The sequence below is a fragment of the Mytilus trossulus genome, chromosome 14 (assembly GCF_036588685.1).
Source record: "Mytilus trossulus isolate FHL-02 chromosome 14, PNRI_Mtr1.1.1.hap1, whole genome shotgun sequence".
In the NCBI taxonomy this organism is placed as follows: Eukaryota; Metazoa; Mollusca; class Bivalvia; order Mytilida; family Mytilidae; genus Mytilus; species Mytilus trossulus.
This window is the reverse complement of record NC_086386.1, coordinates 36,785,864-36,807,782: the sequence shown is the minus strand read 5'-3', so window position 1 is coordinate 36,807,782 and position 21,919 is coordinate 36,785,864. Positions and strand designations below refer to the sequence as shown.

The 21,919-nt window shown below is 31.1% G+C and overlaps 1 protein-coding gene across 3 annotated transcripts in view; it reads right to left on the bottom strand.

Moving 5' to 3' along the window:
• Positions 1-21,919, bottom strand: part of LOC134696212 (glycine receptor subunit alpha-2-like) — a 42,433-nt gene that overhangs the window by 19,249 nt on the left and 1,265 nt on the right. The window contains exon 1 of one of the 3 annotated variants that reach the window (XM_063557882.1): positions 5,065-5,212. The exons of 1 other annotated variant lie outside the window; for it this stretch is intronic. The gene's annotated coding sequence lies outside the window, so the exon portion shown is untranslated. Of the gene's footprint in view, positions 1-3,373; positions 3,471-5,064; positions 5,213-21,919 lie in introns of those variants that run through there. One more of the 3 variants, XM_063557884.1, reaches the window with a different exon arrangement.

The window sequence follows — 21,919 nt, the reverse complement described above, 5'->3', positions numbered from 1 at the left end:
TGTTAGATTAGGTGTTTATATATTACAGAGCTGTCTTGGTATTCCTAATCGGAAGATTTTATACAAACCGACGAAATAGTTTACTAAACGACAAAATTTTACCTGTGTAGAATATGAAATCGGGTTTGTTTGAAAAGTGATGATTTCCTTTTTTTTTTATAAATATTTCACAGAGTATCTTACAATAGCTTTGTTTAAACTTTAGACTTTTTATACAGTATATTCTGAGCATATGCAAATAACCTTGATGCACTAAAGTGCAAACCAAGATATTCATAATTATTAACATTATCAATCAAGATATTTTCATAAGTAAATTTTTCACAAATATGTTTGCCTGCTTTGTTTAATATCAGAACCTTTGTTTTGGTGAGATTTACGCTTTAACACCAAGCTTTGCAATAATATAAAATCATACAGGAACAAATTTAGTCAAATTTTAGAAAGATATATTATTATTACTAAACAAACAACCCAATAATTAAAAAATATTAAAAAGTTGGCTAAATGAAAATACTTTATTCTAAAGTTAGATAAATAGGAAGACTCCGTTTATGATTTCTGACTTTAAGGAACGAAACACATCTTATCTTTACAGATCTTTGTGCTGTTCTAATGCATACTCCCCACATTTCCTTTTATTTATATGTATATAATTATATCGATGTGATTTATAAATCTTTCATTGCAATAGATATTAGAAGATGTGTTATGAGTGGCAATGAGACAACTCTTTCATCCGAGTAACACTTTGTGAAAGTAAACCATTAAAGGTCATAGTACGGAGCCTTGTCTCGCACTCAACAGCAAGGGATACAGCGCCCTACAATTGAAATGTGTAAAGGATTTCAAACGGGAAAGCCAACGGTCTTATCTATACAAAAAACGGAAAACACAAATGAACCACATCAATTTGCAACAAACGACAACTACTGAATAATAGTTTCAGATTCCTGACTGAGGACAGGTACAAACCAATGCATTGGGTCTTAACATTATAATAGGTACAAACATTCGCCCTTATCTGAAACAATAGTATAATATCACAACTTAAAAAAGACACATCATAAAAAATCAATTGAAATGACGTAATTTAAATGATATATTAACACAAAAGGTATTTAGTATAATTGAAGAAATATTGACTTAAGAAGAAAACAATTTTGATGTTCATAGTTCATAAAACAGAGTGGACAATTTATAGTCCTAACAAAAACTTATTACAGATGATATATATTAAAGATAGAGAGACGAGATATAACCTTAATTAAGTAAAAAATCAATATAAAGAGTGCACACGCTGAAATGTCTCGCCTTCTTTACTAATCATTGATATTATGTTGAAAGACCTAAATATAAAGATTTATAGTTACAACTGTCACATAAACTCAACATTAACCAAGAAAACGAAACATTGATCAATGAACTATTAAAATGAGGTCAAGGTCAGATGAACCATACCAGGCAGACATGTACAGCTAACAATTCTTAAATACAACAAAGATAGTTGACTTATTGCTTATAAATTAAGAAAAACAGACCAAAACACAAACACTTAACACTTAGCAATGGACCGTGAAAATGAGGTCAAGGTCAAATTAAACCTGCGTAACAGACATAAAGATAATAAAATATTTACATACACCAAATATAGTTGACTCAATCCATAAAGTATAGAAAAATAGACCAAAACTAAAAAAATTAATGTGACCACTGAACCATGAAAATGAGATCAAGGTCAGATGACACCTGTCAGTTAGACATGTACACCTTACAATCATTCCATACACCAAACATAGTAGACCTATTGCATAAAGTATGAGAAAAACAGACCAAAACATAAACTTAACTATAACCACTGAACCATGAAAATGAGATCAAGGTCAAGTGACACCTGCCAGTTGAACATGTACACCTTATAGTCCTTCCATAAACCGAATATACTATACCTATTGTTTATAGTACTTGAGATATGGACTTGACCACCAAAACTTAACCTTGTTCACTGATCCATGAAATGAGGTCGAGGTCAAGTGAAAACTGTCTGATGGGCACGAGGACCTTGCACGGGTACGCACTGACCAAATATAGTTATCCGATTACTTATAATAAGAGAGAAATCAACATTACAAACAATCTTAACTTTTTTCAAGTAGTCACTGAACCATGGAACATTGGACATGTGACTGACGGAAAGTTCGTAACATGAGGCATCTATATACACAGTATGAAGAATCCAGGTCTTCTACCTTCTAAAATATAAAGCTTTTAAGAAGTTAGCTAACACCGCCGCCGTAGCCGCTGCCGGATCACTATCCATATGTCGAGCTTTCTGTAACCAGTTGCAGGCTCGACAACAAAAACGCATTACAAATTGTATCAGTAGGTCACATCAAGGCTGTTTTATCAATTTTTGATTTCATCAGCGATTTTAAAAATTAAACAGATGTTTATTTTTTTAACAAATGGCAATCACGAGATAGTATGACATATGTCAGTAACCATATTGTTATGACATATCAATAACATCATAATTGAATGTGTTTCCAATTATGATCAGACTTATAATATAACTTCCAATATACTTATCAATCAATTTAACATATAATTAAAGCTTTTGAAATAGAATGCTACTATACCTATCATTCATTGTCCCCCCATCTATGAACTTTGAAAGGGGAGGAGATGTGTTTCATCTTGAAATATAGCTATACAGCGCAAAATACTTCAAGCTTTTGAACAGATAACACACATTTATTTGTAGAAGCTAACACAGAAAGTAGGCGATGTTTTAGGTTGTCTATTTATTAAATTTGTCTCACATATAATCAAAATAATATTTTTATACGCAAACATGTAAAAAAAAAAGGGAATTATTCTACCTTGAAGCAAACAATTAAACAAAATGTGCTCTTAAAGACAATCCTTGTAAAAACCAGTATAACTCTTAAAGTTAGAGTTGGTTTTCTGAGCTGATTGCAATAAAGATAAGTTCATTGGGTGTAAATAATTGCTAGTCAAGAACCTATTTCACCAGTCTAATTTTTCCAGTTTAAACGTGTCCTTTAAAATATTCCATTTCCCTTGAAAGTTTGTTTGTCACAAAACACTGTGTTCCATAAAAGGTCTTAGCTGTTTAATTTTATCCATTTATGATTTTTGGTTTTATATCAGTGTCTTCCAATGTTAACGGTACATTAAGTTATACTGAATATTGAATGTTTCATATAACATTATGAAAGAGATAACAAAAAAAAAAACAAAAAAATCGAACAGTTCATTTTTATGGTGCAAAAATAACGTCAAAATACTTACAAATAGTAGAATACTTTGTAACTTGATTTGTAAAAATATCCTGAGTTAACTATCTTACCATTAACAGGAATCACACTTATATTGACGTCACCAGGAAGTAAGAAAGGCAAACGACAAACGTTGTAAAAGAATTCACATTTTACTTTTATTAATCGTTCTATAAATATTTATATATTCTGAACAGTGAATTGATATATATTATATATAAGCCATTTAGCACACAGCGTTGATCTTTTAAAGGTAATTCATAATCTCGGTATTATAAAATCTATCAATTGAAAATTTGTCATTTGTAATTGTATTTGAATAGTTCACAATTATTTTTCATATTTAACAAAGTGTCTGCTTTCCCATAAGCTGCTTGGTACAAAAGTCAATTTAAATCTCATTTATATTGTCCAATTTAAACACGCGCCATGACCATTGTTGTCAGTATCAAAAGCCTATTTAATGATCAGTTTAAATTATATTGCATGATTTAAATCAGGCGATCTAAACTAGACTAATCAATATGGAGAATACTATATATCTTTGATTCTTTATTATTGATTTATTTGTTTTCAATTTTTGAATGTGATGTTTAACTGATACCATTTAAATATATATTCTATTTCCCTGTTATCTTTTTGTGTTGCTAAGGAAATTAAGTCAGAAAAGTGTTAAAGTTTAACTTACTTTTTACTTTTATAGCTAATATACGACATTCACGTATTTTCATTAAATCATATTTATACTCAGCGTTACTGAATTAAGCGTATTGAGGACAACAAGCTATGGAAATTTTGCATTGACATATTTCACTGACAACAAAATATATATTTGTTCCATAAGAAATAAGAACAAAACTTTATAAAAGAGGGTCGAAAGATGCCAGAGGGAAATAGACTGAGAACGCAATGATTAAAAAAGAAAAAAACAGACAAACTATAGTACACAAAACAGAACATAAAAAATAAAGACTTAGAAAGATCAACCCCACCAGAAAATGGTGGTTATCTTAGGTGCTCCGGAAGGGGTAAGCAGATTCTGTTCCACTTGTTGGACCCGTCGTGTTGCTCATGTTAGTTCAAACCCGGTAATCAGTTTAATTCGGTATGTCACATTCGTGAAAAGGGAACTAGATTGTAGTTTCGACATAAGGAACATATCCGCTATCATCTATGAAACGGATATTCCATAACGGTCAACCAACTTGTAATTGCGTTTGTAAAATTGCCGAAGGTATGATTTCAACATCACCGAAAAATAAATTGCATTCGTTCGGAGTTCGTTTCTGAGATATCGCTTGGTTTCCGATATCATTTGGGTTGTGGTTAAGAGTATCCTTCTAAACTATGTTCCTAATTCATAATAGAAAAATCCAAATTTGCCGTTTTATGGTAGCTTTTAAAGATACATGATTAAAAATAAGCCATATGTTATTTTGCTTATTGACAAATGTAGAAGAGGGGACCGGGTTGAGGATAATGATATTGTTTTTTATAAACGTTTTATTAACCAAGAGAAAATGCCATTGTATCTTTCCCGTGTCACGTACACCGTCAGTGTCTGATTGCTTTGTGGGTTGTTTGAAAAAAAATATATGATTTAAGCATAATCTAGTAAAATCAATCATGTCATAAGATCATTTTTGTACTGCATTTCTGTTAACTTTTCATAGTGCTATAAAGATGTATACATTGAATGTGAAACAAATTCATTAAATAGATATAAATATCTTTGAAATCATTAAAAGTAAAGCAAACTTACTTGTCCAAGAAAATGATCCGTTGTGTAAGTAATGATTACACATGAAAATGACTTACATATTAGAGTTATGTTAAATGACCCAAACTGGATATAAGTTCACACAAAATATCTGTTGTATTCAATTGTTTAAAAAAATCTCATACGTAAATACGTGAAACGTCTATATGTATAATGTCTTGATTGTTTTCACAATTTTTATAATATATTCTATTAACACTACTTTGTGTTAATAACGCTAAAACTTTTAATAGCTCAATATTAATTTAAATCTGGGTTTAGGAATTGTTCATTGTCTGATATCTATGTTGAAGTAATATTTAAAGGGTTCCTATAATGAACACACCACTGCTGTTTACATTTGCATGAAAGTAATCCTCTTTCCATGTTAACGTAAGTGCTATAGTTCTTAATTATTCACTCTGTGCACATAGTCGTTCATTTCATACGACATGTTCCTTGTAGCGTTTCTTTCAATTATGAAAAAGGGACGAATGATACTAAAAGGACATTCAAACTAAAGATCGATAAACTGACAACTCCACGGCAAAACACGATAATAATTTATCGAAGGTACCAGGCTTATATTTTGATACGGTCGTTTCGTCTACATAACACCCATCAGTGACGGCCAGATCAAAATAGTAAGAAGCCAAACAAGTATAAAGTTGAAGGGTATCGAGGACCCAAAACTCAAATCAGGTTGTGCCAAATACGGTTAAGTTAATCCATGTCTAGGATATAGAAATCCTTAGTATTTCTTATATATCATTCATTTGCAAACATTTAATCTATGAAAAGGGCCATATAATTGATATTCATGTCAACACCGAAGTGCAGATAACAGTGCTGACTATACCTACGGAAACGGCAGTGGCATCGACCCATTGGTCTAAATAGTTATCACATGTACCAGGCTTATATCAATTACACAAGACGCGCGTTTTGTATACATATGACCCATCAGTGACACTCAGATCAAAATAGTTAGAAAGTAAGAAAAATTTAGAGAGCAATATAGGACCCAAAATTCCAAAAAAATGTGCCAAATACGGCTACGAAAATATAAGCCTGAAAACGATGAAAAGACAATTAGTGCACACAATTTAAAAAAAAAAAAAAGACTGAACAACATAGAAGGTGTTGATTATCTGACATGTAATAAGGTCCCCCTTATCATGCTAAATGTGATTTTCAGATACGTAGTCACGTTATGAGGTAAATGACATAAAAGAGTTCTACTGAAAAGAACAAAAAAAAAAATGAAATAATGTTTATAGTATTTTCATCGGAAATATATGTCAAAAGCATATGAATGTTTTATGACATCACTTTGATTTACCAATCAAGACGAAATGAAATAAAACATATCTATTTTAATGTCAGTGATAACAAAATCCCTATTCTGGTGCATTGTAGTTAGTCAATAAAATCATTTTATACATTTGCTTATCCATGTGAAAAGTCCTTGCAGAAATGAAAAAGTGCTTAATATATTATTTGTTCAATGTTGATGTTACAACACGAAAGACGAACTTCCTCAAAGAAACAATACATGCCATCATTTCAGTAATGCATTAAGTACTAAAGGGACATATTGCACTTGCAATCAATGTTGAGTTACCAATTAAAAACATTTACGCATGTGAGAAAAAACAAATTGGTGCATTAGATGAATTATAAATATTTATAATTAAAATTAGTTTAAAATTCAAGTATTTAGAAATTCAAATTTATAACTAGCCATTTAAATGATTGATCTATTGTAATGTGTTAACGCCGGTTTCAAATTTAGGACGACATTGAGGAAGCACCAAAGCCACAGCATATGATAAAGATATTTCACAAACACAAATTTCTGTAAAAGACATTGTGTACAAAACGTTTTTTTTGCTAGGCTGTTGTTCAAGTCTAACAATGAGAAAATGTTGATTTTTTTTGCATTTTTCTTTCAATGCAAGAGGTTTCAAGACCTGTTGTAAACACCTGATCCAATACTTAAAGATGTCTATATCAACATAAGAAGGATATTTATAAATAAATATTTGATGCTTGGTAATATTCGTATTCATCAAGTCAGACAATTAATAACATACCTAACCCTTTTATTTTTAAAATATGTGTTGAATTAACATTTTAGTCCCATTTGGAAGCAATCACTAATGACTAATTACTAATGACTTTAAAGTGTGATTTTGTTCATGTTCCATAAAACTCCCATCATTGCCCTTTAAAGTAGCTATTGTTTTTGAGCGTCAAAACAACTATAGATTAAAAAGATATTAACTTTAATATATCATTTATCAGATAACGAAGCTATTATTGATTTTTTCGTTTTTTGTGTCAGAGAGGAAATTTAGGTCAGAAAGGCAAACACATGAAAGGAAAATATTGAACAAACTGTACAAGCAAGACGCCAAATCACAAAAATACTGAACCACGAGGAAAATTCAAAACGGAAAGTCCTTTACCAAATGGCAAAATAAAAAGCTCAAGGACATCTAACGAACGGATATCAACTGTCATATTCCTGACTTGGTACATGCATTTTCCTAAGTAGAAAATTGTGGATTGAACCTGGTTTCATAGCTAGCTAAACAATTCATTTGGACGACAGTTGCATCAAATTCCATTATATTGACAACGCTGATTGGACAAAACAAACATAATAGGTACAAAGCAAACAAAATAGCTCAAATACCTTGTATTGCATTTTTTTTATTTACCAGCATTAGGTCGATACAACTGTTGGTAAACTAATGGTCCCAGATGTTAAAATTAGCTCAGTTTAGAATGCTTTGGTACTGATATGATTTTGATAACTAACTTTCCATCAATAAGCCGTCCATGAATTAAGAAATTATTTGAAAATAAATGATACAATTTCATTTTCCAACTGACTTCAGACAAATCTTATTTCATAATAAGATACTTATTTGGTTATATATCACATGCCGGATGTTATACATTTTTTGTCTTTGAAATTTCAATTTGCTCGTTTCTGATGAGGGTAACCCATAAAAGCGCACAGGAAGCATGACAATTTCAAAATGTTATTCTTATCATTTACATGAAAACCATAAACATTTGGTCAATCATTTTTCAAGTCTTGGAATGTTTGAAGTGTTTTGTTTCTAACTCAGGTTTAAATAGATTTAAGAGGATGTGGTATGAGAGCTAATCAGACAACTCTTCACCCAAGTCACAATTTGTAAAAGTACAAAATTATAGGTCAAAGTACGGTCTATTACACAGAGCCTAGGATCACACCGAACAGCAAGCTATTAAGGGCCACCAAATGACAAGTGTAAACCCATTCAAACTACAAAACCAACGGTCTTATCTATAGAAAAAACGAGAAACGAGAAACATTTATGAACCACATCAACAATAGATATCAAAGGTAACAGGATTAAAATTTAATATGCCAGACAGATAGTAGTGTATTTGTTTGCTTCTAAATATCAATAATGGTCGAGGTCGATATCGTTGCTGGTTAGTGCGTAGTCCCTCGTTGAATCACCAATGCAAGCAATGTTCCTGCAATAAGAGCGGAATATTTTGCCCGTGTGAATCCTTTAATTATGAAGTATTCATTTCAAGTACATGGACTGTTATTGCATGTGTTAACCACCCTCGTAGTAAGGGCTTCTGAACTACACATGTACGGTTAATTCAAGTGCTAATCATCCAACTAGTAAGTGTCACTGCATTACATGTAGACTGTTAGTTGTTGTGTGAATTATTTTACTAGTACAGCTGAATTGAATGTTCGATTGAATTCCCCTCTGCGAATAATCTGACTAATGCCCGTGTTCTGCTCGTATAATTTGTCATCTGAAAATTCTCCAGCTAGTTCCGTTACACGCCATGTTAACTGCTTTCCCCTGTGTAATATTTCCCACTAGACAGTGCCTCTATATTACTGGTGATGCTCCTGTTCTGCGTGTGGACTTTATGACATTGATTGGTTATTTGATTGGTGTTTATCCCTGTTTTGATTGTGTTTTTGACGTATGCATCAAATCTAGTTATTTTAAGTTTCTATATCTCATTGACATACTCTCAACATATATCCCTTTTATTCCTAATTGACTGACTCTCATACTAGAAGTGACACTGAAAACTATATAACGAAATATGAAAACATCAAATCTAACGAGTCATTTAGACTCTGGTGGAGTGCTGTTTCTCAAGCAATAATACTACGTTTTTTTTATATACAGAGACAATAGACGGAGGGCAATCATATCCAAATTTTCATGTTTAAATTAATTATTGAAAATATCATATTGTTATAAAGACTTCCATTGTCATTATATAAATATACATCAAAATATTTCATGCTTTCCGTTTTTACACATGGAATCCCATCTGTTGATAATTAAATAGTATTTTTTTCATTAAATGTGCATACAAAGTGCTTTTGCACTGATAATTTATTTGGAGGTAATAAAAAAATATTTATGCAATCATGAACGTCGGGAGGAATCTATGTCTTGAAGAGCATAATCAAACGTAACCCGAACTACAAGCTTTAATACTCGCTATTTTAACAAATAAAATACAGAAGGACACGACTATCAGTAGAATGCTTAATGTTATATATGACGATTTATCATTTTTATACTAAAATTGAGAATGAAAATTGGGAATGTGCCAAAGCGACAGCAATCCGACCATAGAGCAGACAATATCCGAAGGACACCAATGGGTCTTCAATGTAGCGAGAAACTCCAGTACCCGGAGGCGTCCTTTAGCTTGATCAAATAGATGATCAAAGATTTTGTCAAATACTTAGTACATCTGAGGTAAACCAAGCCTGTTTTTCAAAAATCCTTAGAATTTCAAACAATTTAAAAGTTCTAAGAAAAGTAATTCATAAAATTTACCGTATCAATGAGCTTTTCTGTCAATGCTGGGTTGGTGTTAATCTCTGGATGAAATATTTACAAACGTATTATGATGCTTCAGTTCAAAAATAATTTCTGCAATAATTTTTCTTTTCCATTTGAAATCAATCCATTATATTAAGTAATATTATTGGCTTGCATCAGTAAAACACATGTTTATTTCAACTTTTGTAATCTTAATTTTTTAGTAGATGTTTACAAAAAAATTATCTATTTTGTATATATAATGGGTGATGAAGTACTTTATCGAGGCGAACGCCGAAGGAAGCCTTTCATTTTGTTTTATTGGTACAATTAATTCAAGTGATGCGTATTCAAAACAACTAATGAATAAAAAGACATTCCGTTTTGAAATCTACAAAAAATGATCCGGAAACTATGTTCCATTCCATTGGGGATCCGAATGTTTACAAGAAAAAAGCTGATTAAACAAAATAGTAATTAAAAATTGTTAAGTTGCTTCATATTGTAAAATAATCGTGTTTGGATTAAATCAACAGCCTGAAAAAATAATGTCGGAATATGACCAATAATCTTAACAATTGAATATTGTAACGATTATAAAACGAGATACTTCAGAGACGTCAAACTTTAGAAAACATAACAAAAACTATCATTCAGTTGTTTTTCATATCGATATCTGATCTTATATCAGTGAAGACATGTTTTACTGCAACGAAAAAACAATTCTTACAGTAAAAGATTAAGGGATGTTTTTGTTTCCCAAATTTAAATATTGTATAGGTATTAATCAAAACACTTTGAGGAAATTCTGGATGAGTATCAGTTACGATATCGATATTGTAATAGTCCCTTCCCCTTTGCCAAACTTGTTTCCAATTTTATATTTTTTTGCAAAGGACACTTGCAGAAACATGTGTTGGTGGTATGACGTTATGACATAAGTTTAATAGTTCAATCAGGTTCGTATGGTTTATAGAGAGTCATATTGAAAACAATGATATCATTACTATATCTCAGCTGCAGGTCTTTTCTGAAAACTTCAAGGTATCTACTATGTGTTGATTACATAATAAACTAAAAAAGCAAACATTATAAAGTAGTTTACAAAACAATTATTTAGATACTGGAAAGTATATTGTATAAAATAAAAATTTAAAAAAAAACAGAAGAAAAAAAATATTGTTCTTCTCTGTTGAGGCATATGCTAGAAAGATTTCATATCGAATGTACTAAATCAAGGGTCAGACGTCCTTTTCAATCTTTGAATTTCTATTTTGTAACCACGTAACTGGATCAACATTTGAGTCTGTTATATTTCTCCATTGTTTACGCATATGATAAAAAGATCGTAACATAAGCTGAAATTCAAAAACCCTGAGACTTGGTCAAATGTATGTTCACACTTTCACTTTTATTTTGTCTGATACTTACATGCATGTATCATGCTTACTGGAACAAGGTTGATAACTTATTTAGCATGAGGCACTTGAACATCAACTAATTAATTATGTTAATAAAAATAACTTAACAAAATGCAAAAAAAAATAAATATAAATATCAATCACAGAAAAAAAAACACCACAAATTTGACATCATGCTTTTGTGTTTATTGTTATCAGGGAAAAAAACAATAAGAGGTTAAAATACAAATTCAAATTAAAAAACAGATAAATAAATTAAAAAAATGTATGATTATGCATAAAACCTTTAATTCTAAATACTGGATTTAAAGTAAAAAATCCCACCATCTCCAATTATGCAATTTAGCGGCCACAAAAATGTGCAATCTATTATTGAATATTGTAGTGCTTCCTTGAATTAGCAACAAGAAATGTTTATATTTTTATCAAATGTCGGTAGTAGTGGTATCTCAAAACATCTTGAACAGAGAAAAGGAACCGATCAAAACAATAATATTGATGGCATACCATCTGGCGATTATGACCAATAACTATCAGCATCACAAGCAGCCTTGCTCTGAAAGATAATCCTAACAATGAGTCCTATGATGCAAAGAAAACGACCGAATTACATGAAATAGTTCATGAAAATTACAAAGACAAGACAATTCAGATGTTTTTTCTAGGGCTCATATATGGGAAACATTACAAATACTTTCTAGTATAATTTATCAAATGATTATATTAAATATATTAATCGTTTGGTTTTCTCCTCTGTTAAGCCATATAATAGAAGTATTATTTTTGAGGGTGTCTTTTCGATTAGCCATCTTTTTATTTTTGTTAATTATTGGGTTGTTTGTTAAGTTATTATAAGGTGCCTTTCTAAATTTGACAGTAAATTTGTTCCTGTATTTTTTTACAGGAACAAATTTACTGTCAAATTTTATCGTTAGGTATACTTCTTCTTCTGCTTGTATAAAATCTTCCGAGTAGGAATACCAAGACGATTCTGTAATATAAACGAACCTAATTTAACACTTGGTTCATATGGGGTTAATATCCACAATACAACTTTACAATTAGAGCTAGAGAGTACTCGCAGTTACTGACAGCTAGATCAAAGCAAAAAAAAAAAAAATAAATAATAATAACACTTGCATTACAGTCTAAAATCAACTAAAACACATCCCAGGGATTTAGTATTGAAACAAATTGAACAGTCAGAGAAGACAAGCCCCAAATAAATGTAGCGACAAGTGGTAGGATAGTTTGGAGCGACTTCTTTAGAGATAAACATTAACGTGTGTGCATCTCTATACATCCCGTTTAAAAAGAAAATGTTTTAATTTGCTGATGTTTGTTTAAGGTATTCATAAAAAGTCCACGAATTTTGGAATTTTATGTGAGCTAGGGCGATTTCCATTATATTATGATATGATTAAATCCGTTTTAAATTACTAGTATTGTTTGGAAAATCTTGATTTAAGATGTTGTCCTCTTAAAGACGCGTATGTAACATCACAGAATCCTTCTCATTAAAAAAAACCATCTTGTTATAGCTTTATGAATTTTTTTTGTTTAAATATCACCAAAAATAAACATCTGCAAAGCTAATATGAAAAAAAAAATCTTATTATATAGACTTGTGGAACACTGAATTGGTCAAGTTTTGAGATGATAAACTTAAAAGAGGGACGAAAGACACCAAAGGGACAGTCAAACTCGTAAATCCAAAACAAACTGACAACGCCATGGCTATACTTTGGTTACATTTACATCAGTTTGTTTAAGATAAAAATAGCTTTCCATTATAGGGAATTTTGAACAGAGACAAAGCTTAATAAACCTCAGAATTTCATTATACTGCAACTGATATTTATAATTCACATTTTAATTAACGGTTAAAAACTTCAAAATAATCTATAATGATTTACATTTCATAAACTAAATGTCAGAGGCACATTTTAATATGCTATGCTAAATACTACTATAGAAAATTTAATCTGGGTATGATTTTCAATCTTATTTTTCACCTGTCTTTAACCCAAACTCTAATTGAAAAACCCTTTGTTCTTGATTATCTTTGATCTCATCTATCCAACTTATTTTTTACCTGTACTACCTATGATTTTAAAAAGTTGGATAAATGAGAAAAACATATTTTTGAGTCGGTCTTCTGTAAAAGTTTCACTTTTTGAACGTCTACTTGATTACATTACTTAAAATGATCAATATATTAAACTTCTTTTTCTCCATTGTTGAAGCATATGATAAAAAGATCATAACATGGCATTTTCCATATGTATAATCAGCCCTAGGTTTAAAATCAGTACAAGAGCCGCATAATCTGATAATACTATATGAAAACATTTAAAAATAGCGGAGTAACTATTTTTTTTTAAATGTGAACCTTTTTATCGATGTTACCGAAAAAAGTCTTTTAACAGTTTTAATGTTTTGACTCTTTTCACTACACTTCAAACAGAAGCTTTTATTTTTAATTAAATGGTCGTTTGAAACTGTGCCGTAAACATTAACTTGATTATAACTGGTCTCCCACATCAGAAGCGGGATACCAGGAGACCATACACGTATAATGCAGGTTAATTGCTCTGTGTTGTCTGTCAACCTGTATTTATATGGTATAAAGAATGATTGCTTAATAGTGTGACACAGTAATATGATTGCAAAATTGTTATTGTATTAAACAAGAGGCTCTCAAGAGCCTGAATCGCTCGCCTTAATTTTTTTGGTTAAATATCTCATCAATGATTATTTTGGCTTTTCAATTTATTTAAATGTTCTTTGAATCGTCCTTTTTTCTTCAAAAGCAAAAAAGAAATCATTTTCTCCTATGTTCTATTTTAGCCATAGGAGGTAAGTTTCTGACATACAAGGAAATGAAAAATAAAATTTATACTAGATACTCTGAAACTCATTTAGCATAAGTTTGGCTGAAATTGATACAGCAGTTTCAAAGGAGAAGATTTTTTAAAGTAAGTCAACATGATGAACAAATTGTGAAAAAAGTCTATAAAGGGCAATAACTCCTTATGGGGTCAATTGACAATTTTGGTCAAATTGACTTATTTGTAGATCTTAGTTTGCTTAACATTTTTGCTATTAACAGTTTATCTGTATCTATAATAATATTCAAGATAATAACCAAAAACTGCAAAATTTCTTTAAAATCATCAATTCAGGGGCATTATACCTGAAAAACCAGTTACCCAATTCGGCTGAAAATTTCAGGACAGGTAGACCTTGATCTAATAAATACTTTAACTTCTTGTCTTATTTGCTCTAAGTTTTTGAGATATAAGCCAAAAAACTGCATTTTACCCTGTGTTCTATTTTTAGCCATGACGGCCATGTTTTTTGACGAAATAAAAAATAAAGCACAAACTTTATTTTATACACCCTACTGATCATTCAGTTGAAGTTTGGTTGAATTTGGTTGAGTAGTTTTAGAGGAGAAGATTTTTTAAAGTTAGCAAATATGATGAACAAATTGTGAAAAATTGTCATTAAAGGACAATAACCCCTTAAGGGGTCAATTGACAGTTTTGGTCATATTAAATTATTTGTAGATCTTACTTTGCTGATCATTTTTGCTGTTTACAGTTTATCTTTATCTATAATAATATTCAAGATAATGACCAAAAACTACAAAATTTCCTTAAAATTACCAATTAAGTGGCAGCAACCCAACAATGGGTTGTTTGATTCATCTGAAAATCTCAGGGATGATAGATATTGACCTAATGAATATTTTTACCCCATCTCAGATTTGCTTTCGTTTTTGAGATATAAGCCAAAAACTGCATTTGACCCCTATGTTCTATTTAAAGTAACGGCGGCCATATTTTTTGACGGATCAAAAATCGAAGCACACACTTTGTGCAGGATAATATAAGGAACAATCATGCTAAGTTTCATTTAAATCCATTCAGTATTTTCAGAGGAGAAGATTTTTTAAAGTTAGCAAATATGATGAACAAATTGTGAAAAATTGTCATTAAAGGACAATAACCCCTTAAGGGGTCAATTGACAGTTTTGGTCATATTAAATTATTTGTAGATCTTACTTTGCTGATCATTTTTGCTGTTTACAGTTTATCTTTATCTATAATAATATTCAAGATAATGACAAAAAACTACAAAATTTCCTTAAAATTACCAATTAAGTGGCAGCAACCCAACAATGGGTTGTTTGATTCATCTGAAAATCTCAGGGATGATAGATATTGACCTAATGAATATTTTTACCCCATCTCAGATTTGCTTTCGTTTTTGAGATATAAGCCAAAAACTGCATTTGACCCCTATGTTTTATTTTAAGTAACGGCGGCCATATTTTTGGACGGATCAAAAATCGAAGCACACACTTTGTGCAGGATAATCTAAGGAACAATCATGCTAAGTTTCATTTTAATCCATTCAGTATTTTCAGAGGAGAAGATTTTTTAAAGTTAGCAAATATGATGAACAAATTGTGAAAAATTGTCATTAAAGGACAATAACCCCTTAAAGAGTCAATTGACAATTTTGGTCATATTAACTTATTTGTAGATCTTACTTTGCTGATCATTTTTGCTGTTTACAGTTTATCTTTATGTATAATAATATTCAAGATAATGACCAAAAACTGCAAAATTTCCTTAAAATTACCAATTAAGTGGCAGCAACCCAAAATGGGTTGTTTGATTCATCTGAAAATTTCAGGGCTGATAGATCTTCACCTAATGAACATTTTTACTCATGTCAGATTTGCTCTAAATGCTTTCGTTTTTGAGATATAAGCCAAAAACTGCACTTGACCCCTATGTTCTATTTTAAGTAACGGCGGCCATGTTTTTTGACGGATAAAAAATCGAAGCACACACTTTGTGCAGGATAATCTAAGGAACAATCATGCTAAGTTTCATTCAAATCCATTCAGTAGTTTCAGAGAAGAAGATGTTTGAAAAATTGTTAACGACGACGACGACGACGACGACTGATGAGAAAAGCTCCCATGGCCTTTTAGGCCAGATGAGCTAATAAAATCGAGAATGGAAATGGGGAATGTGTCAAAAAGACAACAACCCGACTATAGAAAAAAAAATAGCAGAAGGTCACCAACAGGTCTTCAATGTAGCGAGAAATAACCGCAGCCGAAGGCGACCTTCAGCTGGCCCCTAAACAAATATATACTAGTTCAGTGGTAATGAACGCCATACTAATTTCCAGATCGTGCACAAGAAACTAAAATTAAAATGATACAACCCTATTTCCGAAATTCAGTATTGTTCCTACCTGGTCATCATTTGTTTTTCAAAGTTTTTAAATGATAGTGACACATTGTTATCGGTTTGAAATCAAGGTAATGAAGTCCATTTATCGAAAACAAACACTTTTATTGTGTTAATAATGATAAAAAGTACCAGGATTATAGTTTTTAGTACGCAAGACTCATCAGGGACGCTCATATCAAATAATTTAAAAAGCCAAACAAGTACAAAGTTGAATAGCATTGAGGATCCAAAATTCCAAACAGTTGTGCCAAATACGGATATGGTAATCTATGCCCGGGATAAGAAAATCCTTGGTTTTACTAAAAATATAAAGATTTGTAAACCGGAAATTAATTAAAATGACCACATTATTGATATTCATGTCAACACCGAAGTGTTGACTACTGGGCTGGTGATACATTTGGGGACGAAACGTCCACCAGCAGTTGCATTTACCCAGTAGTGGAAATAGTTATCTAAAGTACCATCTTATAATTTAGTACGTCAGACCCGCGTTTCGTCTATATAAGTTTCATCAGTGACGCTCATCTCAAAATATTTATATAGCCAAACAAGTACAACGTTGAACAGCATTGAGGATATTTAATGCAAATGTCACTTATTTGAAACAATTTATATATATTTGTTATAACAATTTATTTTTGTGTAGAAATCTACTTCTTCCAAACAATATCATTTTTTCATTGATGAACAATTGGTTAAACAAACACGCATTAATTATTGTTATGTTGTGTCACTTTGTTAAAAAATCGTATTTAAGATAAAACCCACAGCATTAAAAATAATCATGATAGAATATAACTGATAACTATAATAATTAAATAGTGTTACGACTATGAAATTGAATACATCAGAGATGTCATAACTTTGAAAACATGATAAAAATATTTATATCTGATAGTCATAGCAAATAAATAACAGTAACTGTACCAATTTTACAATAATCAACTTAGATTTATACCACTGTTACGAAAGGACAAAGCCTATAGTAAACCATAAAGGGAATCTCTTTATTTAATTACAAACATTAATTTGAATTGTTACTTAATCATCAAAAGAGTTTTTTTTTAACATTACAGGATGAAGACCAATAACGATATTGTAAGAATTCTCCAATATTGTTTGTTTTATCATATTTAAATTCATTTGTATAGGAGACTCAAAACTTAAAACATTCATTTCTCATGTATTCTTTAACCATTAATTCTATCTATTTATATATACAAATAGACAAAGATTTAATTTGGGCGTTTTGCTTTTCCTAAATAAAACCTATTACAAACGCAATAGGCTATCATATTTGAATTTTTCCAGAATTGTGGTTAATCGAGCCCACGTATTTAGATATACTTCGAATACTAATATATATCCTTTAGGGAAACCTATTGTAAAAGATAACCAATTCAACACCTACATTAAATATTTGAATATTGTTTTCATCGGTTTCAATTTTGTTTTTGTTATCAATAGATTAAAATCCAACAAAATATTATTGTCATACACATTCGTACATTCATATGTACACAATTCCACAATTCGTTGATTACTTTTTGTTTTGACATTACACAAAGTCATGCTTTCTCTCACTTTAAATGACGTATCAACTTTCAATCTATTGGTTAGTACTCAGTGATTGTGGGATAAAACTATTGTCTATATATCATTTTAAAAATATTACAATGATGAAATTTTGAAATTAGTTTAGGTTTGCCTTAATATGCAAGTTTAAAACCCTGTGGTTTAAACCAAAAATAATATTGAAATATCTTATAAACGTTTATCTAAAGGCTTATGTCTGGTGACCCTCTGTGATATTTGTTGATAATATACTTTGTGTTTTTTTATTTTGGTCGGGTTGTTGTCTCATTGACACATTCCCCATTTCCATTCTCAATTTTATTCATATTTGTTGTTTTGCAATTAGCAAGAGAGTTTTAGTTAAGAAACTGAAAAAAGCTTCTCGTAAAATTATAACTATTAGACGACATTTTTCATCTATTTTCTATTGTAACGTTGTGAATCGAATCAAAACATAAGAAAACAACACATGCAAACATTAAAACTAGTATATCTTTCGACGGTACGAGCTAAGGCGGTCCTGAATATTTATCATTTTGCAATACCCTGCAGAAATGTACATTTCTTTATTGATCTATGAGATTGGAACGTATTTAAGCTTATATTGCCTTTATTTTTTACCAACGTTAAATGTATGCTGTATCTGTTTTGTAGATTGTATGATTTTAAGAGTCCTCGGTCGGAAGAAACGCGTAACCGTATTAACCATTTGAACTGTTACAAAAGAGGGACGAAAGATACCAGAGGGACAGCCAAACTCATAAATCGAAAATGAACTGACAAAGCCTTGGCTAAAAATGAAAAAGACAATCAGACAAGCAATTGTACACACCACACAACATAAAAAACTAAAGAATAAGCAACACGAACCCAATTAGAAAACTAGGAGTGATCTCAGGTGCTCCGGAAGGGCAAGCAGATCCTGCTCCACATGTGGCACCCGTCGTGTTGCATATGTGATATCAAATCCGGTAAATAGTCTAATTCGGTTGGTCACATTCATGAAAGGGAAGGGGATTGTAGTTACGACATAAGTAACATATCCGACATGTAAATGGCACTTTTTAAAAGGCAACTGATGTCATAATAAAGTTTACTCGACTGTGTTATCATAGAAATCTCACCATCAATCCTCAAAAATATCATGTTATAAGCGGCATATGAGTGTAACTTTACTTTATATTAATAGGTTTAAAAACCGCAATGCTTTAACCGTAGGGTTCCGATGCGGAATTGGTGTTATAAATCATACTTCTAGCTACACACAAACACACAGTAGAGGGAAAACGGTACTATTACATTTTCCGTGCATTAGGTTGGCCTTTTGTGTACTCAAAGCAGGTGAAGGAAGTCAAATTAGGAGCGCTGTGATTGGATGTAAGGGCACTTTTAAAACAGAACATTAAATTACTAACACCACACATAAATGTCTTCTGGAGGTTTTGATTATGAAAAGTGGTAAATTTAGAAAAAAAGTAGTATTGTCGTCTATGACAGAATAAAAAGTACCGTTTCCCCTATACTGAGGTTTAAAAAGGAAATCAAAATCAACCAGACTTTAGTTATTTCATACTATTTTGTAGCTTTCGATTAGCACATTTGAGTTTTATATCAAAGAATAGAATTTTTTAACTGAGAACAATTATGTGTTGAGAAAAGTGCTGAGTCATCATAATAAGTCAAATTGTTGGGTACTGATATAAAACCTGATTCTAGGATTTCATTATTATCTATATTGTATAAAATGTACCGAACTATAGTTCTTTTGTAGTTGTTTTCACCTTTTGCAATGATTAATTCAATTGGAAACACCAGAATTCAAGACGCGACAACTATTTCTAACTGAAATATTTGCCTCTTATTCCGTGTATTCACTTGGGTATATCTCTAGACATAATATTCTAAAATGGGAAATTGTTTAGCCAAAAACTGCATTTTAACCTGTGTTCTATTTTTAGCCATGACAGCCATGTTTTTTGACGAAATAGAAAATAAAACACAAACTTTATTTTATACACCCTACTGATCATTCAGTTGAAGTTTGGTTGAATTTGGTTGAGTAGTTTTAGAGGAGAAGATTTTTTAAAGTAAGCAAATATGTTGAACAAATTGTGAAAAATTGTCATTAAAGGACAATAACCCCTTAAGGGGTCAATTGACATTTTTTTTCATTTAACTTATTTGTAGATCTTACTTTGCTGATCATTTTTGCTGTTTACAGTTTATCTTTATCTATAATAATATTCAAGATAATGACCAAAAACTGCAAAATTTCCTTAAAACTACCAATTAAGTGGCAGCAACCCAACAATGGGTTGTTTGATTCATCTGAAGATTTCAGGGCTGATAGATATTGACCTAATGAACATTTTTATTACATCTCAGATTTGCTCTAAATGCTTTCATTTTTGAGATATAAGCCAAAAACTGCATTTGACCCCTATGTTCTATTTTAAGTAACGGCGGCCATGTTTTTTGACGGATCAAAAATCGAAACACACACTTTGTGCAGGATAATCTAAGGAACAATCATGCTAAGTTTCATCCAAATCTGTTCTGTAGTTTCAGAGGAGAAGATTTTTTAAAGTTAGCAAATATGATGAACAAATTGTGAAAAATTGTCATTAAAGGACAATAACCCCTTAAGGGGTCAATTGAAAATTTTGGTCATATTAACTTATTTGTAGATCTTACTTTGCTGATCATTTTTGCTGTTTACAGTTTATCTTTATCTATAATAATATTCAAGATAATGACAAAAAACTGCAAAATTTCCTTGAAATTACCAATTAAGTGGCAGCAACCCAACAATGGTTTGTTTGAATCATCTAAAAATTTCAGGGCTTATAGATCTTGACCTAATGAACATTTTTACCCCTTGTCAGATTTGCTCTAAATGCTTTGGTTTTTGAGATATAAGCCAAAAACTGCATTTGACCCCTATGTTCTATTTTAAGTAACGGCGGCCATGTTTTTTGACGGATCAAAAATCGAAACACACACTTTGTGCAGGATAATCTAAGGAACAATCATGCTAAGTTTCATCCGAATCTGTTCAGTAGTTTCAGAGGAGAAGATGTTTGAAAAATTGTTAACGACGACAGACGACGACGACGACGACGACGACGGACGCCAAGTGATAAGAAAAGCTCTCATGGCCTTTTAGGTGAGCTAAAAAAGTAGTTAGTCGTCTATGACCAGATGACAGAATAAATAGTACCGTTTTCCCAAGAAAAATATTGGTAGACGTTCATTTTGTCGACGCTGTATTACAGCCAAAATAATATATAGATATGGTCCTTCGTTGTTAGAATGTTTGGTTATAATGGGAAAGACTAGATATAATATAAAACAGTAACTGATTCACACCAACAATGTACTCAGAATTATATCGTGTATAACTGCAATTAGAGAAAATAAATTCTGAATTAACAATGAGGTTAAATATAATACGTATTTACGAAGGATTCATAATAATTTGCAACTGTTGCTGGTAATATTTAAGCAAATAGTTGCGCCATTGTAATCAAATGATATCTGATCTTAAAAAGATGAATCATTAATGGTTATCTTGTTTTACATTTAAAAACGTGTTGTAGAAAACCCTTAAATCTGAAATAATAATGTGAAATTTTATCAATATCTATTGTTATGAAAATAGAGGCGAATTCATCAGAGATGTTAAAACAATACACGATGAACA